We start from the raw sequence: 14,785 nt of genomic DNA, 5'->3' as shown, positions 1-14,785 counted from the left end.
GAATGAATGTTTCAGGACCAGTTGAGAACCCTTTGCATTAAATTTAAGAACAAATCAATTGGTTGTTCAAATTGAATAAACCAGTCTGTGACATCTACTCTCACAGTTTGGGTTTGGCAAAACAGGAGTTTAGCTGGGGAGCATTCTATAAATATTAGTTATGCTGTTTCTATCTTTGTTCCCATTCATTGCTTTTGTCATGTCAATTGTTAACAAAATCATAAATGCTATGCACAGTCAGCATTCCACCAGTTCATACATCTGATGATTCTATAGCAAAAGAAGTCTGAAACAACACTGAAAAGACACTAATAGTGTGTGAAATCCTCTCTTCAAACCAAGGTAGTAGTGTAGAACTAAACATCTGATAATTTGCCTATCTTATTGTACGCATGTTGTTTTGCCTGAATAGATGAAAACCAATAGAAGGCACTGTAAAAGCAGTTTTCATTCACAAAGCTCTTGTTCAGGAGATATAAAAACTGGATGCTATATTTGCCCTTCCCCACAGCTGGTTCTAACCAGCCATACCTTATAAATGACAATGAACTTTCAGCCAAAGATGATCAATGACTGTGGTATCTAAAACATTCACCAGGCCCAGTTGAAGAGTCTTCTGTGAATGGTGAACATGGAACTGGCACTTATTTACTTATTTATTTATCATAGAGAATTTGCTCTGTCACCCAGGCTGGAGTGCAGTGGCACGCTGATAGCTTACTGCAGCCTTGGACTCCTGGGTCCAAGCTGTCTGCCCACCTCAGCTTCCTGAGTAACTGGAACTGTAGACACATGCCAACATGACCAGCCAATTTTTAAAAGTTTCTGTAGAAACTCTCCACCCCAAATCAACAGAATATACATTCTTCTCAGCACCACATTGCACTTATTCCAAAACTGACCACATAGTTGGAAGTAAAGCACTCCTCAGCAAATGTAAAAGAACAGAAATTATAACAAACTGTCTCTCAGACCACAGTGCAATCAAACTAGAACTCAGGACTAAGAAACTCAATCAAAACCGCTCAACTACATGGAAACTGAACAATCTGCTCCTGAATGATTACCGGGTACATAACGAAATGAAGGCAGAAATAAAGATGTTCTTTGAAATCAATGAGAACAAAGAAATGAAATACCAGAATCTCTGGGACATATTTAAAGCAGTGTGTTGAGGGAAATTTATAGCACTAAATGCCCACAAGAGAAAGCAGGAAACATCTAAAATTGACACCCTAACATCACAATTAAAAAAACTAGAGAAGCAAGAGCAAACACATTCAAAAGCTAGCAGAAGGCAAGAAATAACTAAGATCAGAGCAGAACTGAAGGAGATAGAGACACAAAAAAAGCCTTTCAAAAAATCAATGAATCCAGGAGCTCGTTTTTTGAAAAGATCAACAAAATTGGTAGACTGCTAGCAAGACTAATGAAGAAGAAAATAGAGAAGAATCAAATAGATGTAATAAAAAATGATAAAGGGGATGTCACCACTGACCCCACAGAAATACAAACTACCATCAGAGAATACTATAAACACCTCTATGCAAATAAACTACAAAACCTAGAAGAAATGGATAAATTCCTGGACACATACACTCTCCCAAGACGAAACCAGGAAGAAGTTGAATCCCTGAATAGACCAATAGCAGGCTCTGAAATTGAGGCAATAATTAATAGCCTACCAACCAAAAAAAGTCCAGGACCGGATGGATTCACAGCCGAATTCTACTAGAGGTACAAGGAGGAGCTGGTACCATTCCTTTTGAAGCTATTCCAATCAATAGAAAAAGAGGGAGTCCCCCCTAACTCATTTTATGAGGTCAACATCATTCTGATACTAGAGCCTGGCAGAGACACAACAAAAAAAGAGAATTTTAGACCAATATCCCTGAAGAACATCGATGCAAAAATCCTCAATAAAGTACTGGCAAACCGAATCCAGCAGCACATCAAAAGGCTTATCCACCATGATCAAGTGGGCTTCATCCCTGGGATGCAAGGCTGGTTCAGCATATGCAAATCAATAAATGTAATCCAGCATATAAACAGAACCAAAGACAAAAACCACATGATTATCTCAATAGATGCAGAAAAGGCCTTTGACAAAATTCAACAGTCCTTCATGCTAAAAACTCTCAATAAATTCGGTATTGATGGAACGTATCTCAAAATAATAAGAGCTATTTATGATAAATCCACAGCCAATATCATACTGAATGGGCAAAAACTGGAAGCATTCCCCTTGGAAACTGGTACAAGACAGGGATGCCCTCTCTCACCACTCCTATTCAACATAGTGTTGGAAGTTCTGGCCAGGGCAATCAGGCAAGAGAAAGAAATAAAGGGTATTCAGTTAGGAAAAGAGGAAGTCAAATTGTCCCTGTTTGCAGATAACATGATTGTATATTTAGAAAACCCCATTGTCTCAGCCCAAAATCTCCTTAAGCTGATAAGCAACTTCAGCAAAGTCTCAGGATACAAAATCAATGTGCAAAAATCGCAAGCATTCTTATACACCAGTAACAGACAAACAGAGAGCCAAATCAGGAATGAACTTCCATTCACAATTGCTTCAAAGAGAATAAAATACCTAGGAATCCAACTTACAAGGGATGTAAAGGACCTCTTCAAGGAGAGCTACAAAGCACTGCTCAGTGAAATAAAAGAGGACGCAAAGAAATGGAAGAACATACCATGCTCATGGATAGGAAGAATCAATAATGTGAAAATGACCATACTGCCCAAGGTAATTTATAGATTCAATGCCATCCCCATTAAGCTACCAATGACTTTCTTCACAGAATTGGAAAAAACTGCTTTAAAGTTCATACGGAACCAAAAAAGAGCCCACATTGCCAAGACAATCCTAAGCCAAAAGAACAAAGCTGGAGGCATCATGCTACCTGACTTCAAACTATACTACAAGGCTACAGTAATCAAAACAGCATGGTGCTGGTACCAAAACAGAGATATACACCAATGGAACAGAACAGAGCCCTCAGAAATAATACCACACATCTACAACCATCTGATCTTTGACGAACCTGACAAAAACAAGAAATGGGGAAAGGATTCCCTATTTAATAAATGGTGCTGGGAAAACTGGCTAGCCATAAGTAGAAAGCTGAAACTGGATCCCTTCTTTATACCATATACAAAAATTAATTCAAGATGGATTAGAGACTTAAATGTTAGACCTAAAACCATAAAAACCCTAGAAGAAAACCTAAGCAATACCATTCAGGACATAGGCATGGACAAGGACTTTATGTCTGAAACACCAAAAACAATGGCAACAAAAGCCCAAATTGACAAATGGGATCTAATTAAACTAAAGAGCTTCTGCACAGCAAAAGAAACTACCTTCAGAGTGAACAGGCAACCTACAGCATGGGAGAAAATTTCTGCAATCTGCTCATCTGACAAAGGGCTAATATCCAGAACCTACAAAGAACTCAAACAAATTTATAAGAAAAAAACAAACAATCCCATCAAACGGTGGGCAAAGGATATGAACAGACAATTCTCAAAAGAAGACATTTATGCAGCCAACAGACACATGAAAAAATGCTCATCACCACTAACCATCAGAGAAATGCAAATCAAAACCACAATGAGATACCACCTCACACCAGTTAGAATGGCGATCATTAAAAAGTCAGGAAACAACAGGTGCTGGAGAAGATGTGGAGTAACAGGAACACTTTTACACTGTTGGTGGGACTGTAAACTAGTTCAAACATTGTGGAAGACAGTGTGGCGATTCCTCAAGGATCTAGAACTAGAAATACCATTTGACCCAGCCATCCTATTACTGGGTATATACCCAAAGGATTACAAATCATGCTGCTATAAAGACACATGCACACGTATGTTTATTGCAGCACTATTCACAATAGCAAAGACTTGGAATCAACCCAAATGTCCATCAGTGACAGACTGGATTAAGAATATGTGACACATATACACCATGGAATACTATGCAGCCATAAAAAAGGATGACCTCATGTCCTTTGTAGGGACATGGATGCAGCTGGAAACCATCATTCTGAGCAAACTATCACAAGAACAGAAAACCAGACACCGCATGTTCTCACTCATAGGTGAGAACTGAACAATGAGAACGCTTGGACACAGGAAGGGGAACATCACACACTGGGGCCTGTTGTGGGGTGGGGGAAGGGGGGAGGGATAGCATTAGGAGATATACCTAATGTAAATGACGAGTTAATGGGTGCAGCACACCAACATGGCACATGTATACATATGTAACAAACCTGCACATTGTGCACATGTACCCTAGAACATAAAGGATTAAAAAAAAAAGTTGAACCAATTCCACAAATCATAAATACTATTTAAAAAAAAAAAAAGTTTCTGTAGAAACGACAGCTTTCCATGTTGCCCAGGCTGATCTTGAACCGCTGGCCTTAAGCTATCCTTCTTCCTTGGCCTCTCAAAGTGCTAGGATTGCAGGTATGAGCCACCACAGCCAATATGGGATTTGTTTTAATCATTTATATCAATACTGTGGATTCATCCCACTCTCTCCAGTGTACAGGCGTCAGTCCTTACTTAGCATAATCACAATAGACTTTTCTTTTCTCGAGATATAGTCCCTGACTTCTCATCTTCAGTGAACTACTCTGAATTTTTTCAATGATGCGATTATCTTCCTGGCAAGTGAACAAACTCAGTGCTCATTTATTTGATCACTGTAGTGGTCTAGGTATTCCTTTTAATAATATTCATATGTTTCTATTTTACTTACTATTTAAATATGGGATAGTAATTCTATTTGGTTTTAGTCAGACAAGTAATATATCTACAGAGTGCTAACCAGGACTTAAGAAACAATGGGATTCCTGAGTGGTTTTAAAAACACATATCTCCCTGCTTTTTTAAATGGTTGCTCATTTCACCAGAAATGTCACAGAATCTATAAACAAATAGTTAATGCTGGTCTATCAGATGATTTCTCTAACTACCATTTGCTAAATCTCGTCAGCATTTGGCTTGTTGTACAATAATCAAGCAAGATAGAGGCTTCTGATTTCCTATGAATTCAATAGGAACTCAGGATGGGTGGAAAGAGATTACAAAAGACTGAAATCCCAATTCTTAAATATTGAAAGGTTTCAGATAAGATGATTCAGAGTTTCACTGGTGAGCACTCCAGGGCCCTTGATGGGGACATGGAAATGCACACACAGAACAAAATGCTGGCGTCTGGAGGGCCTTAGAATTCATTTGCACTATCTGCTCCTTCCTCAACAGATGGCAACTTTGCTCTAATTTCAGTGGGTGCAGATTAGTAAAGCGGTCAGCTGAAATGCTATAAGTTGGTTTCTTTTATTAATAAGTTAATCTGACCCTCAAAACGAGTTGGCCTACACACTCCCATATTAGTTGAAATTGTGCAAATCCAATGTGGACATCAGGAAATCCTAATCCTTTAACCTGTGAGAAAATAATAAAGCCCACCCTTAAGTCATTTCTACTTCTTAATAGATGGAAAGGGAGAGGGAAGTAAAGATGACATAAGTTCACTTTCATATAAAATAATCAGTTATGTGCTGGATGGAATAGTGTACTTTAATTCAGCATTACTATTATTTCTTTTCAATGGACTCATTCTTGGAGCTGCATTTTTTGTAATATCTGAAGAACCAATAGTTCAAAAGATTCTTCTGTATGTTGTATTTCTGCACAAGTCCCTAGCTGTGAATAACATCTTACCATTTTGTGCTTAATGTTACATGCTGCCAGTTTCCTCCCTGTTCATTTGGTTTTCCTGGTGTGTCCTAAAGATATAACTTTAAAAGTAACTCAACTATTCACTCAAATGGTCTTTTTCCTTTCTTTTTTTTTTTTTTTTTTTTGAGATGGAGTCTCGCTCTGTCACCCAGGCTGGAGTGCAGTGGCCGGATCTCAGCTCACTGCAAGCTCCGCCTCCCGGGTTCCCGCCATTCTCCTGCCTCAGCCTCCCGAGTAGCTGGGACTACAGGCGCCCGCCACCTCACCCGGCTAGTTTTTTATATTTTTTAGTAGAGACGGGGTTTCACCGTGTTAGCCAGGATGGTCTCGATCTCCTGACCTCGTGATCCGCCCGTCTCGGCCTCCCAAAGTGCTGGGATTACAGGCTTGAGCCACCGCGCCCGGCCATTCCTTTCTTAAAAAAAGAATAATACATAAAGAGTTTAAAAATTCTTAACTAGCAATAGAAATGAAAGTGGCAAATGAAATGGAATATAGAAAAAAATCCCATTCAGTCCTTTTGGGTCTTGTGAGTCGGGTAAATTGAGGGGAAGACTGCATGCTTTCCTGCCTTTCCTCTTTCTGTTTTTTCAGACAGGGTCTGGCTCTGTTGCCCAGGCTGGAGTACAATGCGATCTCAGCTCACTGCCACCTTCGCCTCCTAGGCTTAAACCATCCTCCTGCCTCAGCCTCCTGAGTAGCTGGGATTACAGTTGCACGCCTCCATGCCCAGCTAATTTTTGTATTTTTATAGAGATGGGGTTTTGCCATGTTGGCCAGGCTAGTCTTGAACTCCTGAGGTCAAGTGATCTGCCTGCCTCAGCCTTCCTAAGTGCTAGGATATGGGCCTTTTCTGCCTTCTCTTAATGGCAACATGCAGAACTTGGAGAAAAAAGCTGTACAAGTTTTTGATACCAGAATGCAGCAAATAATAGGGCTTGACTCTATTTTTTTATGTTTTGGGCAAACTCTAAAAGGCATAAAGGAGCAACACAAACACAAATGGCTCTGATATAATTATTAGAGAGTGGTTCCTATTTTGTATTGCCATGTAAAAATTGCCATGACTTTAGCAGCTGAAAAAACATATATCTCACAGCTTCAGTGAGTCAGAAGTCCAGGCCCAGTTTAGCTAGAGCCCCTGCTGGGGGACTCAAAAGACTGAAGTCAAGGTGTTAACCACACTGCATTCTCATCTAGAGTCTCAGATAGGAAAGAATCTACTTCCAAGTTCATTTAGATTTTTGGCAGAATTCACTTACTTGTGGTCATTCAACAGCGTCTTACTGGTTTTGACTGGAGGCTGCCCTTAGCTTTTAGAGGCTTCCTGCAGTTCCGTGTCATGTGGATCTTTTAACAGGTAGTTCATATCGTGGTTGATTCCTTCTTTAAGGTCAATGGAGACTCTCTCTAGTGTGTGCCAGCCAGCCAGAGATGCACATACACACATACACACAGGTATGTACATGTGTAAATCTAAACATAGAAGTGGTATCCATCACCTTTGACATATTCTATTGATTAGAAGCAAGTCACAGGTCCCACCTACGCTCAAGGACGAGAGGTTATACAAGAAGTATACACGGGACTTATCTTAACCTTTTGCCAACCATTGTTTCCAACTTGGCTGCACATTAGAATTGCCGGAGAAGTTACTCAAAACACTGATGTCCAGTATTTACTCCAGACAAATTAAATTAGAGCGTTTAGATGGTTGGGCCCAGATTTGTATTTTTAAAAAACTTCCCAGGTAATGTAATTATAAAACAAATACTTCCACAAGGACCATGTGTGCCTATTCAGTAATTCTGGAACTAGGGAACTCTTCTTTTGATTACCAGTATAAAACATGAGAAAAAAATTTTAAAATTAAGCTCTTTTTAGTAGGAGGTTCATAAAGTGAGAATTCTTAAACAAGCAAAACAATATTAGGCAGTTGAACTAATACCTTTAGGAGGACTACTGGTCTAAATCCAGTACAACAAACCAAGGGATCTTTCTATTTTTTTTTAATTTAAAAAAAATTTTTATTTTTGAGACTGAGTCTCACTCTGTCACCTAGGCTGGAATGCAGTGGTGCGAACTGAGCTCACTGCAACTTGTGCCTGCTGGGTTCAAGTGATTCTCCTGCCTCAGCCTACTGAATAGCTGGGATTACCGGTTTGTGCCACCATGACCGGCTAATTTTTGTATTTTTAGTGGAGACAGCGTTTCACCAAGTTGATCAGGCTGATCTTGAACTCCTGGCCTCAAGTTATCCGCCTGCCTTGGCCTCCCAAAGTGCTGGCATTACAGGTATGAACCAGCATGCCAGGCCCAAAGTAAAAAATCTTTTTGTCTAAAATTTAACATTAATAACTTGGAGTGTAATAAAAGAAGTTTTTGAAATGAGTGAGATGTATCTGCTAGGAAAGAATTTTCATGTAAAGTGCACTTAGGAAACAAGACTCAGTAAAAAAGATTCACTAAATGCTCTGGAGAAAATGATTGTTGGTAAGAATAAAAAGAAGCACTAAACCAGAATGAATCCAACTCCTTCCCATCTTCTTGCTGCACTTGTTTTCCACTAAATGTGTTTTATATATTTTGCTACGTTTTGCAAGTTTTTCCTAAGCAACTCTGACTAAAGCAATGATATCTACTAATCTGGAGGGGCCCCATTTTTTTTTTTTTTTTTGACATTTGGAATTCTTGGCTAAGGAAAGGGAAGACTCATCTTTCCTGAACTTGTCGTGCAATGACTCTTAAACTGTATTTGCAAACTTGTGTTCATTCTATTATGTGATGCTACTTTGTGGTGAACTGTAAAGTAAGAGCATGTTAGACCCAGTAAGGAAACAAATTAGAGTTGAAGACAGTGAGCAAATGAAGGAATCAGAGTAAGCATGGAGGAGCACATGGCTGGCAGGAACAGTCGAAGTGGAGCTGTTTCCTCCATTCTCCATTTCCACACCAGGATGCCCAGGCAGGTAAGTGAGGACAGAGGCGTGGGGGTCAGGGAGGGGTGCAAGGCAGCAGAAAGGATCTGTGTTTTGCGTAGAAATCTGTCAGAAATCCCTTCCAGATATCTTCATTATACTGTGCACCAGTATTCTCCTCCTTAGGACTTTTTTTCCCTGACAAATAAATTCAGGAGAGAGAAAAATTGAAGCTGTAAAGGCAAAAATCAATTTAAAGCATGAAAGGTGAAATTATGTAGAAAAATCTCACCCTTTTATGCCTAGTTAATCACAGAAAATGTGTCTGCCAGCCTGAAGCCATTTTATCAGAAAGTAGCCCAGGTGAAACAGGGAAATAACATTGCCAAGCTCAACTTGGCTACACACGACAAAATGAGAGAAGAAAAACATTGCAGGTGAACAAAACTGTATTCAGTGGTTAATAAAATTAGAATGTTTTACACCTAGAGAGTACCCTGTCATGAATCTCTTCTCAGTACTCTAAAGTTAACATTGGAGATGATTTCTAATGGATAGTTTTGGTCAATTTACAATTCAACTTGTGAAACAAAAGGCAGCATCTTTTAATGTAGCATCTCTTAACTGCCAGCTCCATATGGCTCCTTGAGGAAATACCATGTAAATTATTTTGAATTCGTATCAAAACCATGTGAAAAAAATAAATTCATTTCATCAGTGCTTCTCAAACCTTACAGCCAATACCCTAAGGGCAAATCGGAGTGAACCTGTCCCTACAAGGGGCAAGGACCAGGGGCCCGGGGCATAGCTAGAGGCTATGAGCTTTGAAGTCACAGCGATAGCTTAAAAATTCACTGTGAATTTTGTATTCAGTTTCATCGGTGTTTGTATTAATATGAAAGTAAAACTCCTCAGAGGATATGTAATAAATTTATCAAATTTTCCACATTCCCTAGCTCATAGGCATAACCCCCGTATTAAATGACCGATATTACTTACAACAAGTGTTATTGAAGTTGTGAAGTCTCTTAAGAAAACAGATATCAGGCATAGGTTATTGAATTTGTCTAATGCATTGCAGTAAAAATTTCTTACCCCACAGTAATTATAAATTTGGAAACAAGTAATTCATGCATAATTAGATAAACACCAAAGCCTAAATATGTTTTCAAAAGAAATCCAATTGCTTTCCTATCAGTTGCCCCTCATTACTCCTCTTTCTACTGAAATAAAGAGTTCCCCAGGCAGTGATGACAGCAGATATCAGGTCCTGAGTTCTAAAAACCAAGGGAAAATCTTTCATTTCTAGGTGTATACTCAAGAGAAATACCTCCATGCAAAATTTATATGCACACAGAAACTTGTTTGTATGAACGTTCAGATAGCACTAGTCGCAACAGCCCCAAAATGGAAACATCCAAATGTCTATCAATTGATGAATGGGTAAATAAAAAGCACTACCACATACACATACAATAGAATATTATTTGGCCATAAAAAGTAATGAAGTACTGATAAATGCTACAACATAAACCTTGAAAACATTATGCTAAGTGACAGAAACCGGACAAAAGACTACATATGGCGAGATTCTATTTATGTGAAAGGACCAAATAGACAAATCTTTACAGAGAGAAAGTAGATGAGTGGTTGCTAAGGCCCAGAGTAGGGAGATGGGTGGGGGAAATGGAAGTGACTGTATGAACTTTATTTTTGGGGAGAATAAACTGTTCTACAATTAGATTGTGGTGATGGTTGCATAATCCTGTGAATATACTAAAAACCATTCAATTGCACACTTTAAATGGGTAAATTGGATAAGATGTGAGTCTTTCTTCAATAAAACTGGTAAAAATATGACATTAAGTATGTATTTTCATGTAAATGAATAGATTTTATTTTAAAAAAACGCAAACAAAAAAAGGAAAAACTAAGGGGGAAGGCAAAGCCCAGGAGTGTCTGATTGTTTACATTCAACAACATAGAACATAAAATAATGAAGGAAATTGTTTAGGGTTTTACATACTTTCTGCTCTTTGCATCAATGGCATGAGAAAAAAATCCCAAGCATTGTTTATGCATTCACATTCACAAAATGAAATTTAATAGGAAATGCTAGAATTATTTCGTATCTTTCCTGACCATTGCAGCAAATAAATCACATTTTACCATTTCCTAGTCATACTCAATTAAACTGTTTCTGTAACACATTCATATTTATCAGGTAACCTATTAATCACATATGTACTTGTTTGTATAATAATAGTTTCTCAGAAAGCCTAAGCTTTCTTTTCTCCATAGAGTAGGTTAATGGTGACTGAAAATTTTTCTTAAAATGCTTTCCATAAGAATAATCCACCTAGACCTACTATTCAATGGAACAGTCAATAGCATTTTTAGAATTTTAGGACTGGAAGGGCCTTTGGAGATGAGCTGTTCAACCTCTTCATTTTGCAAGTCAGGACCTTAGATCCCAGAGCCAGCAAGCAGAAGAGCTGGGACTGACCCTTAAGTCTCCTGATTCCTAGGCCTGTATTTATTTACTTACCTAAATGATAATTCATGATAGTAATGATGATATTGCAGAAGGTTTTAAACAGTTACTGGAACAGTGATCTGAATTATAGCACTTTTCAGTTGTACAGTGGTTAACAGTTTATAAAAGACTTCCACATACATAATTTTATTAGTGCTCCATCACACCATATGAGCCAGGCAGGAATTAGCATCTCTATTTTAGAATTAGCTAACTTTTAGAGATGCTAATTTTAGGTTAAAAAAGGTTCTAGGATTTGCCCAAAGCCATAGGGATAGTAAGTGTTAGATATGGAATGAGAACTTCATACCCAACACTTCCCAAGCTAAACTCATTATTCTCTGCCACCATGTCACTCAGGACCCATGCCAGAAATCTGGGTGCTCCTCCTGACTTCCTCTCTTTACCTCCTCAAGTTCAATAACTGTCATTTCCAACTCCTACACATTTATTTAATAAAAAATCAATCCACTTCTCTCCACTCTTGTTGCCACCACCTAAGTTTCTACTAACATCAATCTCACCTTATTTTACTGCCATCTCCTCCTTTCTAGTTTTGTCTCTACCTGCACAATCTAGTCTTCGTAGTGCAAACAAAGTTATGTGTGCAAAGCACATTGTGAGTACTGTGGTCTGAACATTTGTGTCCCCCTCAAATTCAGATGTTAAAATTCTAACCCCAAAGGTGATTGTATTAGGAGACATGGCCTTTGGGAGGGGACTTGGTCACGAAGGCTCTGCCCTTACAAATGGGATTAGTCCTCTTATAAAAGAGGCCAGAAAGAGACTCCACCCCTTCTACAGCATGAGGACACAGTAAGAATTTGCCATCTGTGAACCATGAAACAGGCCTTCACCAGATACCAAATCTGTTGGCACCATGATCTTGGGCTTCCCAGTCTCCAGAATGGTGAGAAATACATTCCTGCTGTTTAAAAGTCATCTAATTTGTGGTGTTTTGTTACAGCAGTCTGAATGGACTGAGAGAGTGAGCATGTCACCCACCACCTTGTCTAAACCTTTGCTGTTTCCTCAGTGTCCTCACGGTGAAGTCTATCGACATCAGTTAGAACAAGCTTTGAATGTGGCCCAACAAAAATTTGTAAAGTTTCTTAAAACATTATGAGAATTTCTTTTAAACTCATCAGCTATCATTATCATTAATATATTTTATGTGTGGCCCAAGACAATTCTTCCTCTTCTGAAGTGGCCAAGAAAAGCCAAAAGATTGTCACCCCTGATTTAGAATATCCTTCATGGTCTGGAGCGTGCTCATTACTTCAACTCTGGCCGCAGCCTCTGCAGTCAGGTTTACAAAGTCACAGTGAATTCAGGCAGTGCCCCAAATCTCCTTTGCTCTTGCTCTTTCTCCCTTTATACATCTCCTTCACTTGGCTAACTCCTACTCATTCAGGTCTCAGGTTATATGGGAAGCTTTCCTTGAGTCCTCAAAGACGAATAAGGTGCCTTACTTACTTATTCTCATAGTAACTGAAGCTTACTCTTACCATAGCATTTACTCTGCCTTGTTAACTTATCTCCCATTAGACTGTAAGTTCTTGAGAGCAAGGATTGTGTCTTTTTCTGTGTCATATCCCAGTTGCCTAGCATATAAGAGGTACTTAATAAGTATTTGTTAATTATAAAATAATGCTACAGTAAATTCAGAATAGTATTAGGCCATTTCTGAAATTCAGCCCAAGTTCAAGGTAGGTGTTCACATATTGAGGACAATCCTATTCTGAATCCTAAACACTTAAGTTGGGCAAGAGGTTAAACTATTTTCTTATTATAAAACACAAGATTTAAGTGAAATTCTTTATAAAAGACACAGTAATGCTAACCATAATGAATTTTGAGATGTTTAAATTGAATACAGTTCTATGCAAGAGATGCAAATTGTTTCCCCTCTACCTTTTCAGAACTCCAGTAGAAGTTGATTGATTAAATCAACCATGTTTCAAGAACTATCTGGATTTCAAAGTGTACTCATCTAACTAGCCCTTACGTTCTAGGATATCAAAGGCCTGATTTATCATAATTACCCACTGAATTGCATATTATGTTTTCTCAACAAGTTTATTGTTAAAGATATTTCTTACATTATCAATCCAGCACATTTTGTTCTGAAAGCATTTTTCATTTTAGTCATTAGTCTAGCTTATTTGTACTAACCTTCTAAGATCATGCAAAATCACTATTTTTATAACGATTGCTCTTCTTAGTTTCATTCTTTAAATACCTGCCAGGGTTTTACAAATTTAAATTATTTTGTCTTAGATAAAACAGAAGATAGGTGCAGAAGTTCTTGAACATTTTTGTGCCATGGAGTACGCTGGCAGTCTGGGAAAGCCTACGATCCCCTTCATAGAACAATATTTCCACATGCATAAAAGAAAATGCATAGGATATGCAAAAAAATTATATTACAACACAATTATTAGAATATTAAAAAAACTCTGCAACTGCTATGGAAAACAGTTTGGCAATTTCTAAAAAAGCTAAACATACAATTGCTTAATGATATCCAGAAATTCTACACTTAGGTATATATCCAAGGGAACTGAAATCAAGGACTCAAAGATACTTGTATGCCAGTGTTCACTGCAGCATTTTTCACAATAGCCAAAAGGTGGCAATAACCCAAATGTCCATCAACAGATGAGTGGATAGAAAAATATGATATGTACATACAATGGAATATTATTCAACATAAAATGAAGTGATGATGCATGTTAAAACATGGATGAACCTTGAAGACAATATGCTAAGTGAAATAAGTGAGACACAAAAGGAAAAATATTGTATAATTCCACTTATATGAAATATCTAGAAAGGTAAATTCATAGAGACATAAAGTGGATTAGAGGTTACCAGAGGCTGGAGAAAGGGGGAAGATTACTGTTTAATAGATAAAGGGTTCCTGTTTGGAGTGATGGAAGGTTTTGAAAACAGTAATGACAGTTGCACAACATTGTAAATGTAATTGATGACACCGAATTGCATACCTAAGAATGGTTAAAATTACAAAATTTATGTTATATATATTTTACCACAATGTAAAAAAATGTATAATATACTAAAAACCATTGAATTATAGACTTTAAATGGGCAAATTGCGTGGTATATGAATTATATCTCAATAAAACTGTTAAAAAATTCGAATAAAATTATTACCAAAATTTAAAGTAATAATGACTCTGAAGAATATTTTGACATCTCTGCAATACCTGTAATTTGATATTAAAGTATCTGTAATTTGATATTTCTAATAGTTGCAAAGTCACAAGTAATGCTAGTAGCATTTTTGTTAACAGCATATATTTATAATTGGAGGAATACTATATTTTATGTGGAAGTTACTAAAATTAACAGAAAATTTAAATTCCATTTCACCACTATATTCTATATACAGATCTCTTAGATTAAGATCTATAGATTTATTCTACTGAAAATAAACTACTTAAGGAAAAAATTGATTTGTCTTTTCTCTCTTTAATCTATCTGTATAAATAATTTTGTCAACTGAGAATCTAATGCTGGGCAGTGTTTATTAAATTAACATTGCATA

The 14,785-nt window shown here is 37.6% G+C and overlaps 1 protein-coding gene and 1 long non-coding RNA gene across 2 annotated transcripts in view; one reads left to right on the top strand and one right to left on the bottom strand.

Moving 5' to 3' along the window:
• The window catches only part of LOC105473256 (FRAS1 related extracellular matrix 3), a 109,200-nt gene that overhangs the window by 65,844 nt on the left and 28,571 nt on the right, over positions 1 to 14,785 (bottom strand). The gene's annotated exons all lie outside the window — the stretch shown is intronic.
• LOC139362317 (uncharacterized) overlaps positions 1 to 14,785 on the top strand; it is a 109,824-nt gene that overhangs the window by 93,988 nt on the left and 1,051 nt on the right. The gene's annotated exons all lie outside the window — the stretch shown is intronic.

Source organism: Macaca nemestrina, chromosome 3, assembly GCF_043159975.1.
Source record: "Macaca nemestrina isolate mMacNem1 chromosome 3, mMacNem.hap1, whole genome shotgun sequence".
NCBI lineage: Eukaryota > Metazoa > Chordata > Mammalia > Primates > Cercopithecidae > Macaca > Macaca nemestrina.
Note: the sequence above shows the minus strand (reverse complement) of the source record. Positions and strands in the feature narration are given on the sequence as shown.